General features: G+C 34.3%; 1 long non-coding RNA gene across 1 annotated transcript; it reads left to right on the top strand.

Moving 5' to 3' along the window:
* The first annotated feature begins 11,950 nt into the window (after window positions 1–11,950).
* Window positions 11,951–14,209, top strand: LOC132622699 (uncharacterized). The gene is made up of 3 exons (XR_009575968.1): window positions 11,951–12,330; window positions 12,664–12,717; window positions 13,621–14,209. It is a non-coding gene; the product is annotated as an uncharacterized LOC132622699 (long non-coding RNA).
* Window positions 14,210–15,522: the final 1,313 nt, after the last annotated feature.

The following is a 15,522-nucleotide window of genomic DNA, read 5'->3' on the forward strand; positions in this document are numbered from 1 at the left end:
ATTGACTAAACTCATCTTACAATTCTATCCAAAACATCGCCTAAACCACAACGCCTTAATATTCGGTATACGATAATTATAACTATATTTCTAACACTTTAATCCGTTAAATCTCCACGTAATCATCTCAATAACAAAGATGAGAAAATAATACATACCTTAGCAGCAGCTCAACCACGAAAATATCATCCCCCAAGCTCAATATTTAGCTTGAAACGACGACGACAACTCGTATTACACTTTATCCTTCACGAGCCTCGGGATTCGGGGCCTCGAACTTGATCGAACCCTTGCTTTATCTCTCTAACTCTCCTCACTCTCTCTCTATATAAAATATTCCAGATCTTTTGGCATGCAATGAGGAAGATAATGGGTGAAAAGTTTCCTTAAATAGCCAAGGTAGTGGGCCTGACCCGACTTGGAGTCGGGTTGAGCCGAGCCCACTGCCAGTTTGACCTTTCCTCCTTAAAACGTCCATAACGTTTTATCCCGATGTCACATGAAGGCCCACGACCTTTGGCTGGAAAGGTATTTCAATTAGATACAACTTTAATCTTTTGTGTTTTCCCAAATTCTCAACGTATAATGGTGTGTTGGCCTCGTAAAGCTAGATCACCCGAAACGTATCCTTAAATCATCCTTTTGGAGTGCTTATGCTCATATTTGGCTTAAGTGTCCCTCTTAAGACTTGCTGAACTTCCTATGTACTATTCATATAACTTGTCATATGCCCTTTATAAAATCCCGACATGTGGGCCCCACCTTAACTTACGGTTACGAGGGCTATTTGTCAAGTAACGTATTAACCAACTTACACCATATGGCCTCCACTGTCGTCTATATGTTATTCTTATACATATATAACAGAATCTTCATCCCTTATCCTTGTATATCTTTACTCTCCCCTGAGCCCATACTAAGTCGTTTGTAGTCTCGGTAACACGAATTTTTTCCGGTGTGTAACAAACAATACTAAAATTAAACTCAAAGTCATGACAAGGAGACTGAGGCAGATATTGTAATGCAATGACATATAAAAATAACTAGGGCTGTTCACGATTTTGGTTAAAACCAAAACCAAACCGAAAATTTAAGCAAACCGAATAAAAAAATTGACATTTGGTTTGATTTGGTTTTAAATTTTAAAAACCGATAATATTTAATTTGGTTATGGTTCTATTAAAAAATAACCGAACCAAACCGATAAATTATATACATAAATTTTATAATTATTTACATGTATAATATTAGTTTTTCATAAATAATTATAAATATTTTATACCTTTTAATCATTAATTTGATTTTTGGTCTACTTATTGTATATGATTGTTTAAGGCCCATGTTTTTAAAAAGATGTTCAAGCTCATGTCTTTAAGTCTTTTAACTCTGTAAGTGTAAACCTACTAACAGAAGTTCACATTAGAGTCTAATGTCTTTAACTTAAATTTTTAGCCTTTCTTTGTCAGCCATTTGATTTTGGGTTGTTTCTTTTTTTTTCGAATTTATACCTTTCTTTTTTCTTGTCTGAATGGATTCTAAACTTCTAATATTTTTCATATGAAAAGGACAAAGGTTGCAGATTTGGAGGTTCCTATAGAAGATACTTCAGTAACATCAGCATTTGCTGCAACTCAAGCACAGGGTAATGCCCTAATACTTCTTCCATGGGTAATCCTCCTAAAAAGTAGAAAAGAACAACTCCTTGTAGTCGAGACTCCTTGTAGTCGACCCTAGCCTTGAGCATAATGATAGAAAAACATCTGAGGTTTGGGATCATTACACAAAGTCTTTTTTTAATAAAATGGGAGAATTGAGGGCAAAATGCAAGTACTGCCCTAAAGTTTGGGATCATTACACAAAGTTTTTTTATTTCATATATTTTAATTTTAATTTTAGGTAGTCTTTATGTTTAATTAATATGTATGTTTGTAACAACTAAAAACTCCTATGCTCTACTTTATTTCCAGGTATGTGTATTAAGATGACAAAAATGGTGCAGCCACTACTAAGTTAGTTTTTAGCTCTATATGTAATAGTTTAGCAACTTTGGGTAACTTGAGTACTACACTATCACTAATAGTGAAAATGTTTCTACTATGTATGTTCCACCTTAAACTATAAATAAAAGTTATCGTTTGAACAAAAACAAAACATGTCTTTTTCAACTTTTTATTATTTTACTGATAAGTTTCATGGCCGCTAGTCATAAATCGAAAAATCGAACTAAACCGAACCAAACCGACAATAACCAAACCGGTGGTTATTATTTTATTTGATTTGGTTATGGTTTTAGACATTTAAAAATTGACTAAATTGGTTTGGTTATGGTTTTAATTAATAACCGATCCAAACCGAACCATGAACACCCCTAAAAATAACATAACAGCTTCAAGATACTTAGTCAATAGGTGATACAAACAAACCATCCTCTTTTTCCTTTGACTTTGGGGTTTAATGAAAACTGGCCCATTTTCCAAGTAAACCTGAATTGGGCTAGGCCTAACTGCCTTCTAAAAGAAAATTTTCATTTGAAAGTTTTGAGCTTAGGTGAAGTTTCTATCTCTTTCATTCGTGTATACATCCTATCTATTACTTACCTATTCCCTTATATACACCTAGTACACTATGATAAACACATGTAATATGTATACCAAGTGTATACTGTATGTATATCCCTCTTCCTTTTCATTAATCTATGCATATTCTATGTATATCCATCTCTATGTGTTTACCTTTTAGCCTTAAGATCATTTCATTCACATAATTGGTCCCTGCCCTTTAGAACAGTGTTCAAAGATAAAACCAAAGCTAATTCAAGTCTAACTTAACTCTTATGCATATCAAATAAATGACTCACCAGCTTCACATGTTAGCAGACCTCATAGTAGTAAATGTGAGAACTGCTTAATGCAATTAACAGAAACACAGTAAAGAGATGCAGGTAAAGAGAAAATCCTACAACTTATGATCACAAAGCAGGGTTGGAACACCAAGAAATCTGAATTAAAACATCACTAAATGAATTGAGACTGAGCAAATTTAGATTCCCAGAGAAACCTACAGAAATGAGCCTTTGTTTTAATCAACAGTAGCAATAGCATATACATAACAGGATTTCATGTGGGTTGCCACTTAAGTAAAAAGAGATAGGAGCAGACATATATATCACCAAGCCTTACAGAAAAAAGAATGACATAAGGTTTCAAATAATCCTTTGTGACTCAGAATTTACTTAGCTTCTAAAAGAAGACTCTTATTACTAACAGCCTTAAACTAATCCATTTCCCTTAAAAAGAAAGAAAAAATCACCTTATTGAAGCAACCAATTTCTTCTTCCTAAATCCCCTTAGATATTCAAACAAGTTAACTTTTTCCCACCCTTTTCTATTTCCAACCTTTGATAAAATAGTGGGATCAAGGAATATCAAGGCACCTTCATGACAGGAATGCCCCCTATCGTCCATAGGTTATGTCATGACACCCCTCATTTGGAGGGTAGGTACTATGAGTCAAGCTTAGCTTGACTCTTCCCTGCCCTCTCTTTGAGGTGTCTTTGAAAAGACCACCCTATGCCAAGTGGTTCACAAATGTTTTAAGAGTACTCACAACATCCCCAAACAACAACATCAAACCAATTTCAGCTTATCACTTATCTATTATTTGACACAGACTCAGTATTTACTTATTCCATCTTACAGTTCTAAACATGATAGGACTTTAAACACACCAGCAGGATAGAGACAAACCTTATTAAACAGAGTACAACTTTACCTTTTCAATCCAAATTTACACTACAATGCACATTAAGGTCTGAATGCAACAGTTCATGTTCAAGAGTAAGGATTCCCACCAATCTTATATTAACTAAAAAAAAGTCCTCTTCCCAGGTCCAAACTTTGTCTAGTACACAACACAGACAGGTCAAACATAAATGTATCATATAGGTTTTATTAAACATAGTCATTCTTAAACAACACAAAGCAAGCAAGTTTAAACTCTGAAAACATAGATTCAGGCTCTGGTAAATAACTTACTCCGAGAGCTTAGTCAATAGTAGTTTTTAATCCCTTTAATTATGGCAGAAAATATGACAGACCCTCAACTTTGTTTTAACTTGATTTTAATAACATAAAATCTCAAGGATCCCCCAGGGCATGATGAACTCCTCCTAACCAATCCCAAGATCTCTGTGAATCTCACAGTCTCACCTACCTTATCCTCATGCCTAGTGGCAGCCACCAAGACCTTGTGGTCAAGACTAGTTTGACACTGCCCTCAAACCAAATTTCATCTAAACACCTAGTTGACCAAAAAATTTCAATCAATTCAATCTAGGGTCTTTACTATGCAAACTATTTTGAATTCCCTTTAGACATTACCACTTTAAAAAGATTTGAACATCTTAATCATTTAAAAGCTTAAGTTTAGACTGAGCACCAACCCTTAGACTCAAATAAGTCCTTTTCACTGGTTGATTAATCATTTTTATCAGTCAAGAGCATATTAGGACTCAATTACCTTTTTTAACCCCACTAGACCCCTTTTGAAGACTCAAGCATGAACCAGACATGAAAAGGGGAGGGTTTGATGGCACAAAGATCAAAACAAACAGTCATATCACACAATTATTTTATAGGTATCTAAGTATCCTAACTCTTCTTAGATGATTTTACAGGTTCACAAGCCAATATCAGCCTCTAGTGGATCTGATAAGAGCACATCATGCCAAACAAATAGACCTTATTCCCAATCTTCATTTTTTAGAACTTCTACATCATATTCTAGAATGCTATTTATTTTATATACCTACATCCAGTATATAAGATACAACTAGCCAAGGTCATTTTTTAAACCAATACAAGCATACATAAACAGACTAAGGTATACTTAGGCCTATTCAAATGTAATCAGACCCCATTTAGTCTTACTCTGGTGCTTTGACCACATCATGAGACTCCTATAGTACCTAGATTCTTTAAGCTTTGTTTAAGTTCAATCATGATCCTTTAATTGTCCTAATCATGAATCATGCTATTTAATTGATATAGACAAAGTATATAGACTTAGGAAAGCAGATTAAAGACTCATATTTACACAATCTCATCAAGAAAGCTAGTACTACCTTAGACTGTTCAAGATGAATCACCACAGTACCTTAACAATCTCTTACATTCACATAGGATTAATTTTAGTCTAGAAATTCACTAAAATTACTATTATGATTCATGTAATCATGTTTTTGTCATGTTTAAGGATTGAGCAGCCAAACAGGAACTTCAACATCTAATAAAGCACACAACAATCTGTACATTCCTATCTATAGAACAACATCAATAGATTATCTAGACTCATACATTGAATCCATATTAACAACCAATATTAAGGTTAAGCATGTACTTTTGAAAATAAGGAAGTAATCTCTATTTCCAAACATCTAATGAACTTAAGCATCACTTAGAACAACACATTACCACTTAATTGAACCAAAGATAATCTAACATCAAGCAGATCACTATCACATAACAAACTACTGAAAAATAACAAAAATAAGCAAAAAGATAAAATGTACCTTTTTAAAGTGCAGTTATGGTCAAGATTGAATTTGAAAGCATTTTTGTGCTTCCAAAACCCACACTCAGCAACACCAAACTCGAAACAAGAAGAAACAAATTTTTAGAACTAAGAAAAAAACTCAACTTAAGTCAAAGTTTTAAAATTTTTATACTGAGAGGCCTGAATTTAAAGTTTCTAGCCTCTTTTAGTTTTTTTCCAATTTTTTCCGACCTCTTTTCATGGTAAGGGTGGGGTTCTATAAATAGAACCCCAGAAATTGTTAAAACCTTCAAAGTATCGATGTGGGACAACTAATCTTTACCAGAAAATGAACTTGTAAAGCAAATCTGTGGCTCAAAATGACTTAACAACAAATTGATGGCCAGATCAGAGCCTTATTCAACTCCGTCCAAACCATTCACCCCCAACCAATGGAAATCGAGTAAAATGAACACAATACAATAAAATAAGACAACAATAATCACTTTGACTAAATAATTTCAGAAGAAAAGCAAAATAAAAAGGATCTGTTACCGATTTTGGAAAGATATAGGTAAAAACAACCTTTGAAGTAATTCGTTGCATGTAAATAACGCTGCAAAAGTTGTGTACTTTACACTTGCTCTATGATTTTTCCATTTTTGGGACGAGAGATAGGCGGCGACTAGGGTTTTGCGAGAAAGAGGGATGAGAGAGAAAGGGAAGGGGAAAGGGGTCGTTTGGAATGAAAAATAAAAAGGGGATCTACCCCTTTATTTGTATTGACTGGATTGGGTCGGGTCTTGGCCTGTTTTGGGCTGGACTCGGTCCAATTTTTTTTATATAAGGTTGGCCCCTTTTTTGTAGTGTATACATATATATGTATACCTGGTGTATACAAATGTATATATAGAGAAAAAATAGATAAATTAATAATTAGATAACAAGTAAAAATTGATTACTGGTAATAATATTTTAATTATAAACAAATTAGGACATAATTAACCTATTGAAATAATTTAAAAAATGGCCAACTGTGTTATGGGCTTAATATTGCGAATATGGCCCCAAATGATTTTAATCTAGCTGATTATTTCAATTATGGCCACATTTGGCCTCAATTGATTTTAATCTAACTAGTTATTTCAATTATGGCCATATTTGGCCTAATTAACAGATTTTAAATTAAATTGCATTAATGACCTTAATTAATTTGATCCAATGAATTTGGCTATTTCAATTAAGGCCATTAAGAGGCTAATTTTACAAAAATGATCCCAATTTCCTTAAACCATGAATTGGTTAAATTAATTGTGGCCATAACAAAATAATCAAATAATTTAAAAATCAATTTGCAATAATGACCACCTAATTAATTAATTAATTAAAACATTTATAGATAATTATAAATAATTTTGACAAATTACATTTATACAAAATTAGGGATTAAGGGATGAAATGGTTAATTATTTAAATTACTCAAACTCCTTGAATTGAAGGGAATAAAGTATTTGTTAATTTTGATTTTTGAAAATTAAATAAATGATTATTATTTATTTTTTTAAAACAAAATTCCCCTTTTTATTTTGATTAAATCTAACAAATACCTCATAAATGTCATAAAAAGTACCAATTAATTTTTAAATAATTTATGATGTCATAAACAATATTTTACCAATTTAAAGGAGTGAAATATTGACTTGAACAATTGATATAAAAATTATTTAAACCCTTCAAAGTGCATAACTCATTTTATTCATCATCCAAGGACTTTGAGTAATTAAAATAACTTACGGTAGGTCAAAAATTAGGTGTCAACACTTCTTACCCTAAAACACCACTCTTAAGCTCTGAATATAACAAGTTTTCTTCACATGTTCTAACATCTCGTCTATTTACTTTCCGATCATTTATATTCCTGCTCATAAAAGTTATTCCGGGACTAACCACGAACAAAGAGAGTTTGCGATGATCACGATTCAGTTGTCTTTAATCCTATTTTTAGCAAATTTAATTAATTTTCCTAAAACCATTTTTAGTGGTAAACATATCTCCGATTATTGTTGAGGCATTTAGCTGGCACGTTTTACTTTATCCAATTCCTCCTCAAAAGAAAAAGGTCATAGATATGTTATTCGTCCTTCACCAATTATTTTGGTTAGACTAGTTGGACATTTCTCATAACCAGCCATATACACAAAGACCGCAGATAATAAGATGCATGTTTTTCAAACACTTCCAGGATCAACCATAAAATTGAGATAAAATTAAGAGAAGAATTTGTTTGATAAAAGGAGAGAGTTAAGAGAGATTATGGATGAGTAATAGTGATATTTTGATAAACCATTTTCTAATTTAAGATTCAAAAGTATTTTTCAATAATATTTCAGAAAAAAAGTAGAAAGAAAGCAAGTGTTTAGTCACTTGCGCTTACACATAAGAAAGTAATGGTCATAAAACTGATAGATTCTTTGGGAAAACAAGATGCACAACATATAGTACCTTTTTGATAAGGTGATGGACAACACATAACTATGCATATCCCTTGTTTGGTCCACAAGAAAAAAAAAATACATTCCATGTTGTCAAAGATCTCAGGTCAAACTCCTGGAATGAGAACTTCTTGATATGAAATGTTCCCCCTTAGAGAACTCTTTACCTCTTTAATGAGATTATATGCCACGAATTCGGATTACGTAAACCATTAGATAAATTTCAAATGTGGAGGCTACTTTCTCTCTCAAATTTTTCTCCTAATGGCTCTCTAACACACACGAGTCTTCCGCATGCTCCGTACTTATGGATCCAACGGACACCGCCGATAAGGCGTGTCTAGACGGCCAACAAGATCTCTCCATGGACAGAGCCATCTACTAAAGAATTGTTGCGAAAACTCTTATGCGACAACAATCAGTTCATCTCCAAATTCGTCTGCCCTAGATGCTCGACGACTCAAGGAATCTGTCAAAGCTAAGCATACCACCTACAATGGTGTTCCAACTATAATTTTTAAAGCCTCTGACTACTACGAAATGGCCGCTAAGTGTAGGCTCACAATTGTTGGCAAGTCCCTTAAGGCTAGACCTCAAATTGATAGGACACATTCCCAATTTAAGGAGCTGATCACCATTAAAGGCTCCACCAAGATTGGGGTCTATAATAATTTCAATGTTTTCCTTGATATTCCAAACCAGGAAGACTTCAATGTTGTCTGGTACAGGCGGGCTATATAAATTGTGGGGCAACACATATGGCTCCAAAAAAAGTCATCAAACTTTAAACTTGAAAAAGATTTACTTGTTGCTCGGGTATGGATTCTTCTTCCTAAACTCCCTTTCCACATGCATACTTGGTATTACGTTAAACATTTTGTGAGTTCTATTCGTACTCCTTTGGAGATGGATTTGGCTACAAAGGTAGAACTAGGCCAAGTATGACCAAAATTAGAGTGGAAATTGACCTCCTTAAGTCTTAACATGAATCTGTCTATGTTGGTTTAATCCATGAAGATGCTCCTCAAACTCGTTTTATGCAGAAACTGGGGTTCCCAAGTATTATAAACTGCAAAAAAAACTTGGGCATATAATGGTTAACTACGGAGTTTTAGAAAGAAAAAAAAAGGCTACCGAACAACAAGAAATTGAACAACAAACTGTTGACAGGGACAATGTTGGTAAAGATACCAATAACAAGGATGTTGAGTAGGTTACTAAGATTGTGCAGAAAATTGACAGTACTCCCAATCTTGTGACTGATGAAGCTAATGAGAATCAACACACCGAGAAGGATCAAGTAGGTCAGGAAGCAGAGCCCAGTATCATTGATAGGGCCAATGCAAAGAAAAAGAAAACCAAAAATAAGAAGCTCCCCAAAAAGAATCCAAAGTTTTTCTGGAACCCAATTTTGTTTAACGGGTTGATAAGTACAAGAACAAGAAGGTCTTTACTAAACATGCTCCTAAGGACAAAGACCAAGATGCTACATCCACTACTCTTATAAATCTAAATGATAATAGAGATGTTGAACATAGTGATATCAACATATAAGAAGTGGGTCAAAATGACTCCATTCAGCATGATGATACAAAGTAAACCAATGGTTAAGACAACCTCAGGAAATAATTTATATTTAGCTCCTGCAATGACAAGAAGCAGCACTCTGTCAATGATCAAGATGATTCCAACCAGAGTTCGGATCACCAAACACATGTGGATAATACTTTTGAGAAATATTTGAGCCTCCCTTCAGTGGTTAAACACATGCTAGACTTAGACTTGGTTGTTGATCTCAACTCTGAAACTGCTCAAAACCAGGATACAAACAGACCATCAGTATAAGGTGGCCTCACCTAATAGAGTTACTTTTGTTATCCCTATGATCAGCTACAACAACAACAAACTATTGAAGACACCATTGACTTCTCACATGCAATTAAAAAATGAAATAAGAATAAGAAAGGAGGAAAGAAACAGAAAGCAAACACCTTCAATATTGTTAAAGCAAAGGAAACAAAAAAGACTGCTATCTAGTTTTCAAAAATGCAATTTTTTAATATATTAGAGGAGTGAGGACAGAAAAAGCCAATCACTATCTTAAGAATCTTATTAACATTCACAAAGTTGATTTTGTTGCTATTTTAGAACCATATTTGAATATGAGCAAAATTGACAAATATATGAAGAGGAATTTTGGGAAAACTTCAAAAGGAAAGATCTTTGATCTCTTATGACGTTTATTAGATGAATTAGAGATAGTATATACCATTGAAAGAGGTTAGAGTAGTTGGTATTGACTTGAATTGTTAAAACATCATTCTAGGCTTGAACCCTAATTTCATGAAAAAGCTGGAAAACTAGATTTGATCAAGTTTTAATCTTTATCACTCCAATTGTATGTAGAGTGATTGTTTGAGAATCTGAGCATGCATTGGAATAATTTAGCAGAATTTGAGGTATGTCTTCTTCGAAAACCTCTTTTGACAATTATGATTTTTGGAATGAGGCTTTCTGCGTGTGCGGGACAAACTCATGTCGAGTCTCTATATTTTGATATATGTATATATGTTATTTTACCCTAAGTATGGATTATTGAACTTGAAACTATTATAACCAGAATATGATTTTTAGGTTGAGCAATGGTTTTGAAATAGGCGACTATTAATAACAAAGATTGATTCGGCTAATATGTCATGATTTATTTAATGATATAAAATGATTGATATTGATTTTTACGGCCTTGATATTTGGGAGGTCGAGTGGCCATTATGAATCCTAACACATCGAATAGTCTTGCCATTCTGGGGAAGAATGGCCACAGTGAGTTGGTTCTCCGATGAATTGTTTTTGAGCAGTTGGTGCCTAATTAGAAATCTCTCATCCATTGGTTTAATTTGTTCCTTTGCTGGCATGTTGATAATCTTGAAATAATGAACATAATACGAATAATTATATCACTTCTATTTTACACTGAATTTCCATGATTTTGACTATTTCATTGATTTTTATTTCATATTAATTACTATTTTCTTTGTATGGACTCCTGCGCCTAGACTCTCACTGAATACGTAGTACTCATGAATATCATTATTGTCTTTGATAGTATGTCAGGTAATGAATAAGAGTGGGTTCCTGAAGATTATATCGGTTAGAACGACTTGCTTATCATCCATACTTTGGTGAGCCATGCTTGTTGGTGAGCCATGCTTGTTCGTGGCTGTTACATCCCTTACTTTTGAACGTTGCATTTGTTGTAAGTTAATCGACATAAGTTGAAGGACAAGGTTAATTTTGATTTTATAAGTATTTATGCTATGTTTAACAAGTGATAAGTAAGTATCGTGAAGGTTAAAGGTTAAACGAATCAGAGAAAATAAGTTTATCAAAGTTTGGAATGTTGAACAAGTTATAGGAGCTGTATGAAAATTTGATCATATTCAAGTATGCAAATAAAGAGATCGATGTATAAAAGTTTGAGGTCCGGAAATAATATAGGACTTAACAAGTGTGACGACGGTGATTGAGAATAATATTTGGTGTATGTATAAAGAGGCTATGGACTAGAGTTCTACCACATGATTATGATAATGAGTATATGAAGTGTGTTAAAAGTGGTTCATGTTTAAGTAAATTGAGACCAAAAATGTATTATGTGTGCAATTATTCAGTGAGAAATTTGCAGTAGAGGTTAAGGAATTAATTGGGATTATTGAGTAATTATTAGCGTGGGCAGATTCCACATGTGCTATGGACAAATAATGGGCAGCAAGGCATAATAGAATAATTCAACAAGGATTGATGCATGTACACGTGGGCATGGGGCTGCATAATACCAAGTGATTACTCACTTTTGATGTGTCTAAAGGTGACACCTTTAAGGCAAAAGTCATTATTTCAAAGGAATGGCCAAAAAGGGTGTGGACCCCACTGTCCACAATGAAAATATACCATGAAGGTGGGAAGCAAAGGACTTTGTATGGAATTTTGGTTCCTTTTTGAAAGGAATAGTTGACAAAGTGTAAAAAGGGAGTCTTTGGCTAAGCTACAACTACACCATCGAGACGTGAATCCAAATATGTTACTCAAGAACAATTGTGGACAACAACTTCATATTCCCTTTAAGGGGAAACTAACGTGATACTATTCACGACGTGGATCTGTATGAAGAAGCAAAATAAAGAGCGACGTTAAGGTTATATCCGCATCGGTAACGTGATTCTAACATCAGTTTCCTCCGGATAGCAAATCAGAGAGTTTTTTGTAGTGAAGTAAAGTGGAAGAAGAATAGTTCTTGCCATATAAGGTAAGAACCCTCCTCTCCTAGATATATTTAAATTCATCCAGGCTATAGCTAAATTGTGAGATGAGAACTACGGGATTAATGGCGGGAAATAATGTAAGTTGTTATTGTTGTTGTGTGGACTGTTTTGGAGTATATTTTTGAGTTGTCGTGGCTGGAATTCTAAGAGTTTAGCTTATGTATGTTGTTGTTGATGTTGTGGCTCTTGATTTTGAGTTGAGGACGTGATAAAAATAGGGGAAATGCTGTCGGATTATTTATAGAAACGAGTTATCATTTGATATACATCATTTACTAGTGTTCTCTAAGTTGATGGGCATATTATCATTGTTATAGGTTGAAGTGCTAATTGAGGCGAGTTCGTTATTGAGTGCGTATGGACTACAAGAGGTATGTTAAGGCTAACCTTTCCTTCATTCTTTTGGCATGGTCTATACGGAAACAAAATGTAACCAAACGTTCCTCATAATGACTCTATTCCTAGAAGTGTTAAGAGCTTATATCTTTATTTCCCATATGATGATATTGATCATGTCTTGAGTTCCTAAGTCCCGAAGGGGCATACATATAAGGTTTCATATTTTGTATACATTTTCATAAGGATTGTAAGTCGCGAAGGGGGCGTATGATAATAAGAAGATGTTCTTAACAAAGTAGGAAGGTAACGACTAAAAAGTCACTCCGAAGGGAGTTCCAAGTTTCATAAGTCTTGTCATGCATCATCTATACATACATATTTATATGCTTAAGCATTATGATATTATGGGGCATGGGAAGGGCTATGGCGTTATATACGCAAACCACCTGATCAGCTGGTATATAATGATTATGATGCCCGAAGGGGCCGATATGATATTGATATGATGCTCGACGGAGCGAATGGGTAAAGGCGTATATATACATACATATATGATATTCATGCATTGCATTTGCATCACGTTCATTGTATTCAGAAAGGTTGTATGCCCTATGGCTGACTATGATACGCATAGGTGCACAGCCATTCAGATGTGGTTATGCATACGAGAGTCGTAGAGGGGAATATACGCTAGATTCTCATCAATACAGTAATGTTATAGATATGTAAAGATGCATACGATCGTGCGTAAGAGGTTATAGTATCACACAGGTTTCAGTCCTCAGTGGTAAGTCAAAGGTTCACAGGTTAATTCTTATCCCTCTTATTCTACAATATGATATTGTTATTATTATGTTTCATTCCGCCTTCCATACTCGGTACATTATTTCTTACTGACGTTCCTTTGCCTGGGGACGCTGCGTTCATGCCCGCAGGTTCAGACAGGTTGACAGAAGGATTGCACTGATGAGATTTGCCGAGTATCAGCTTGGATTGGTGAGCTCCACTTCTTTCTGGAGTGTTGCCGAGTCAGTATGTCGTATATGTATTTCAGGTTATGGTTACGTCGGAGCCCTGTCCCAACATATATATACACATTACAGTTATGTATTCTTAGAGACTTTTGCAGACGGATCCTGTGTATAGTTTTGTTGTGTTTTTGTCAGGTTGGGATGTCGGCCTATAAGGCCCTTATATATATATATGTCTTTTGGGCTGTTATTACAGAGACATTTTGGCATAAATGGCCCCAAGATTATTTATGTATGATATTGTGTTCACATGTTGGCCTCGTTGGCCTTGCTTGTCCTTCGGGACTTAGACGATCAAAGTTATAGTCTGGTTCGCTCGGCCCTAATTAGGTGTCGGGTGCCAATCATACCTCACCAAGGTTAGGGTGTGACAGTGGGACTTCATTTAACATTCATTTGTTATATTAGTTCCGGGATGTATTGTGAGTTTAGCTTTATTCATTCTTCTTAGAAGCTACACACACATATGTTATTACTGTGGGTAGTATTTTGTTAAAGCCGTGTTGACTTGATTAGTATGCAGAGTTGGACTTTTGACATACTTTATTGATTAGTGGATATTGATCATTAATCTAAAATTAGAGTATTTTATTAAATTATGTCTTGATATGAATCGTTGAATGACAATAGGGCATTAGTTGGTATTTGTTATCTCAATCATGGAATGCCATGTACAAAGTAAAGAAGTTGGTGGATCACCAGATATTCTGAAATATTTTTGAAAGGGAAATATGTGTTTGGGTTTGATAATTCGCTTAACATAGGTATTTTGCACAATCTGTTACCCGAAGAAAGGAAACTAAAGAAAAGACATTTTTAAATGGCCAATTGAGTTGGGATGGATGTGACCTTCTTCTCCCTCAAAGCGTGATCTAAAAAATTAACAACATGCAAATCACACTTAGGCCTAATAATCTTGACAAACCAGTATGGAATGATGATAATGGTGGTGTGTTTCAATAGCATCAACCTGAGAGTCAGAAAAAGGAAGAGATACAGAACTTGGATCATTCAATGACCCACAAAGAATTTCCTTTCAAAAGTTTATTCATATTTGGAGAGCTCTCAGGGATAAAATCTCCAGAGACTCAAGAATAGCTAGGTGGAGTTTCAATTCCTTCAAGGTTAATCTGTAATAGATTTGGTGGAGTTGAAACTAGTGATATAATGAGACATTTTTCAGGAACTCTGAAAAAAAAAAATATGTAGACCTTTGGGCATCGATTATACAAACATGTAATTCAGGAATTTGCTAATAAATTGGTGGAGATGTAAGTTATATAATCATGTATTTTTTTTGTATTGTTAGATACCTAAGTATTATCGCTTCATGGAAAATTTAGAGAGTAAAGTGTAATGTCAATATGATAATGTGAGACCTAATATGAATAGATCATTGTCTGTTCATTCTTCTTTGCCCAACTTGTGCATCTGTAGTTCCATAAGATTAAGATGAAACCTAATGGGGCAAGAATAATTCAACTATTGTAATATTCTACAACATACCATAAGTTGAATATCAGGGAATTATCATTCAAGTAGGACAAGGAAGCCGATAGCATACAGGGAAAGAATTGAAGATCCAAGTTTTACATGGTTTGATTTTTGGGTACAATTAATGAAACCAAAACCTTCAAGTATTTAAGAAACAATGGCGGCAACCACTACTATATATACAAAGCACGAAGGGGCATTGGAACTCAACCAAAAATCCAACATTACTACAAACATCCAATGAGAGACAAGTGTGAGTGCAGTCAACACCTTGTTCTCAAAAAGAGCCAACTGATCAACGAAGAACCTGAG

The sequence above is a fragment of the Lycium barbarum genome, chromosome 12 (assembly GCF_019175385.1).
Source record: "Lycium barbarum isolate Lr01 chromosome 12, ASM1917538v2, whole genome shotgun sequence".
Lineage (NCBI taxonomy): Eukaryota > Viridiplantae > Streptophyta > Magnoliopsida > Solanales > Solanaceae > Lycium > Lycium barbarum.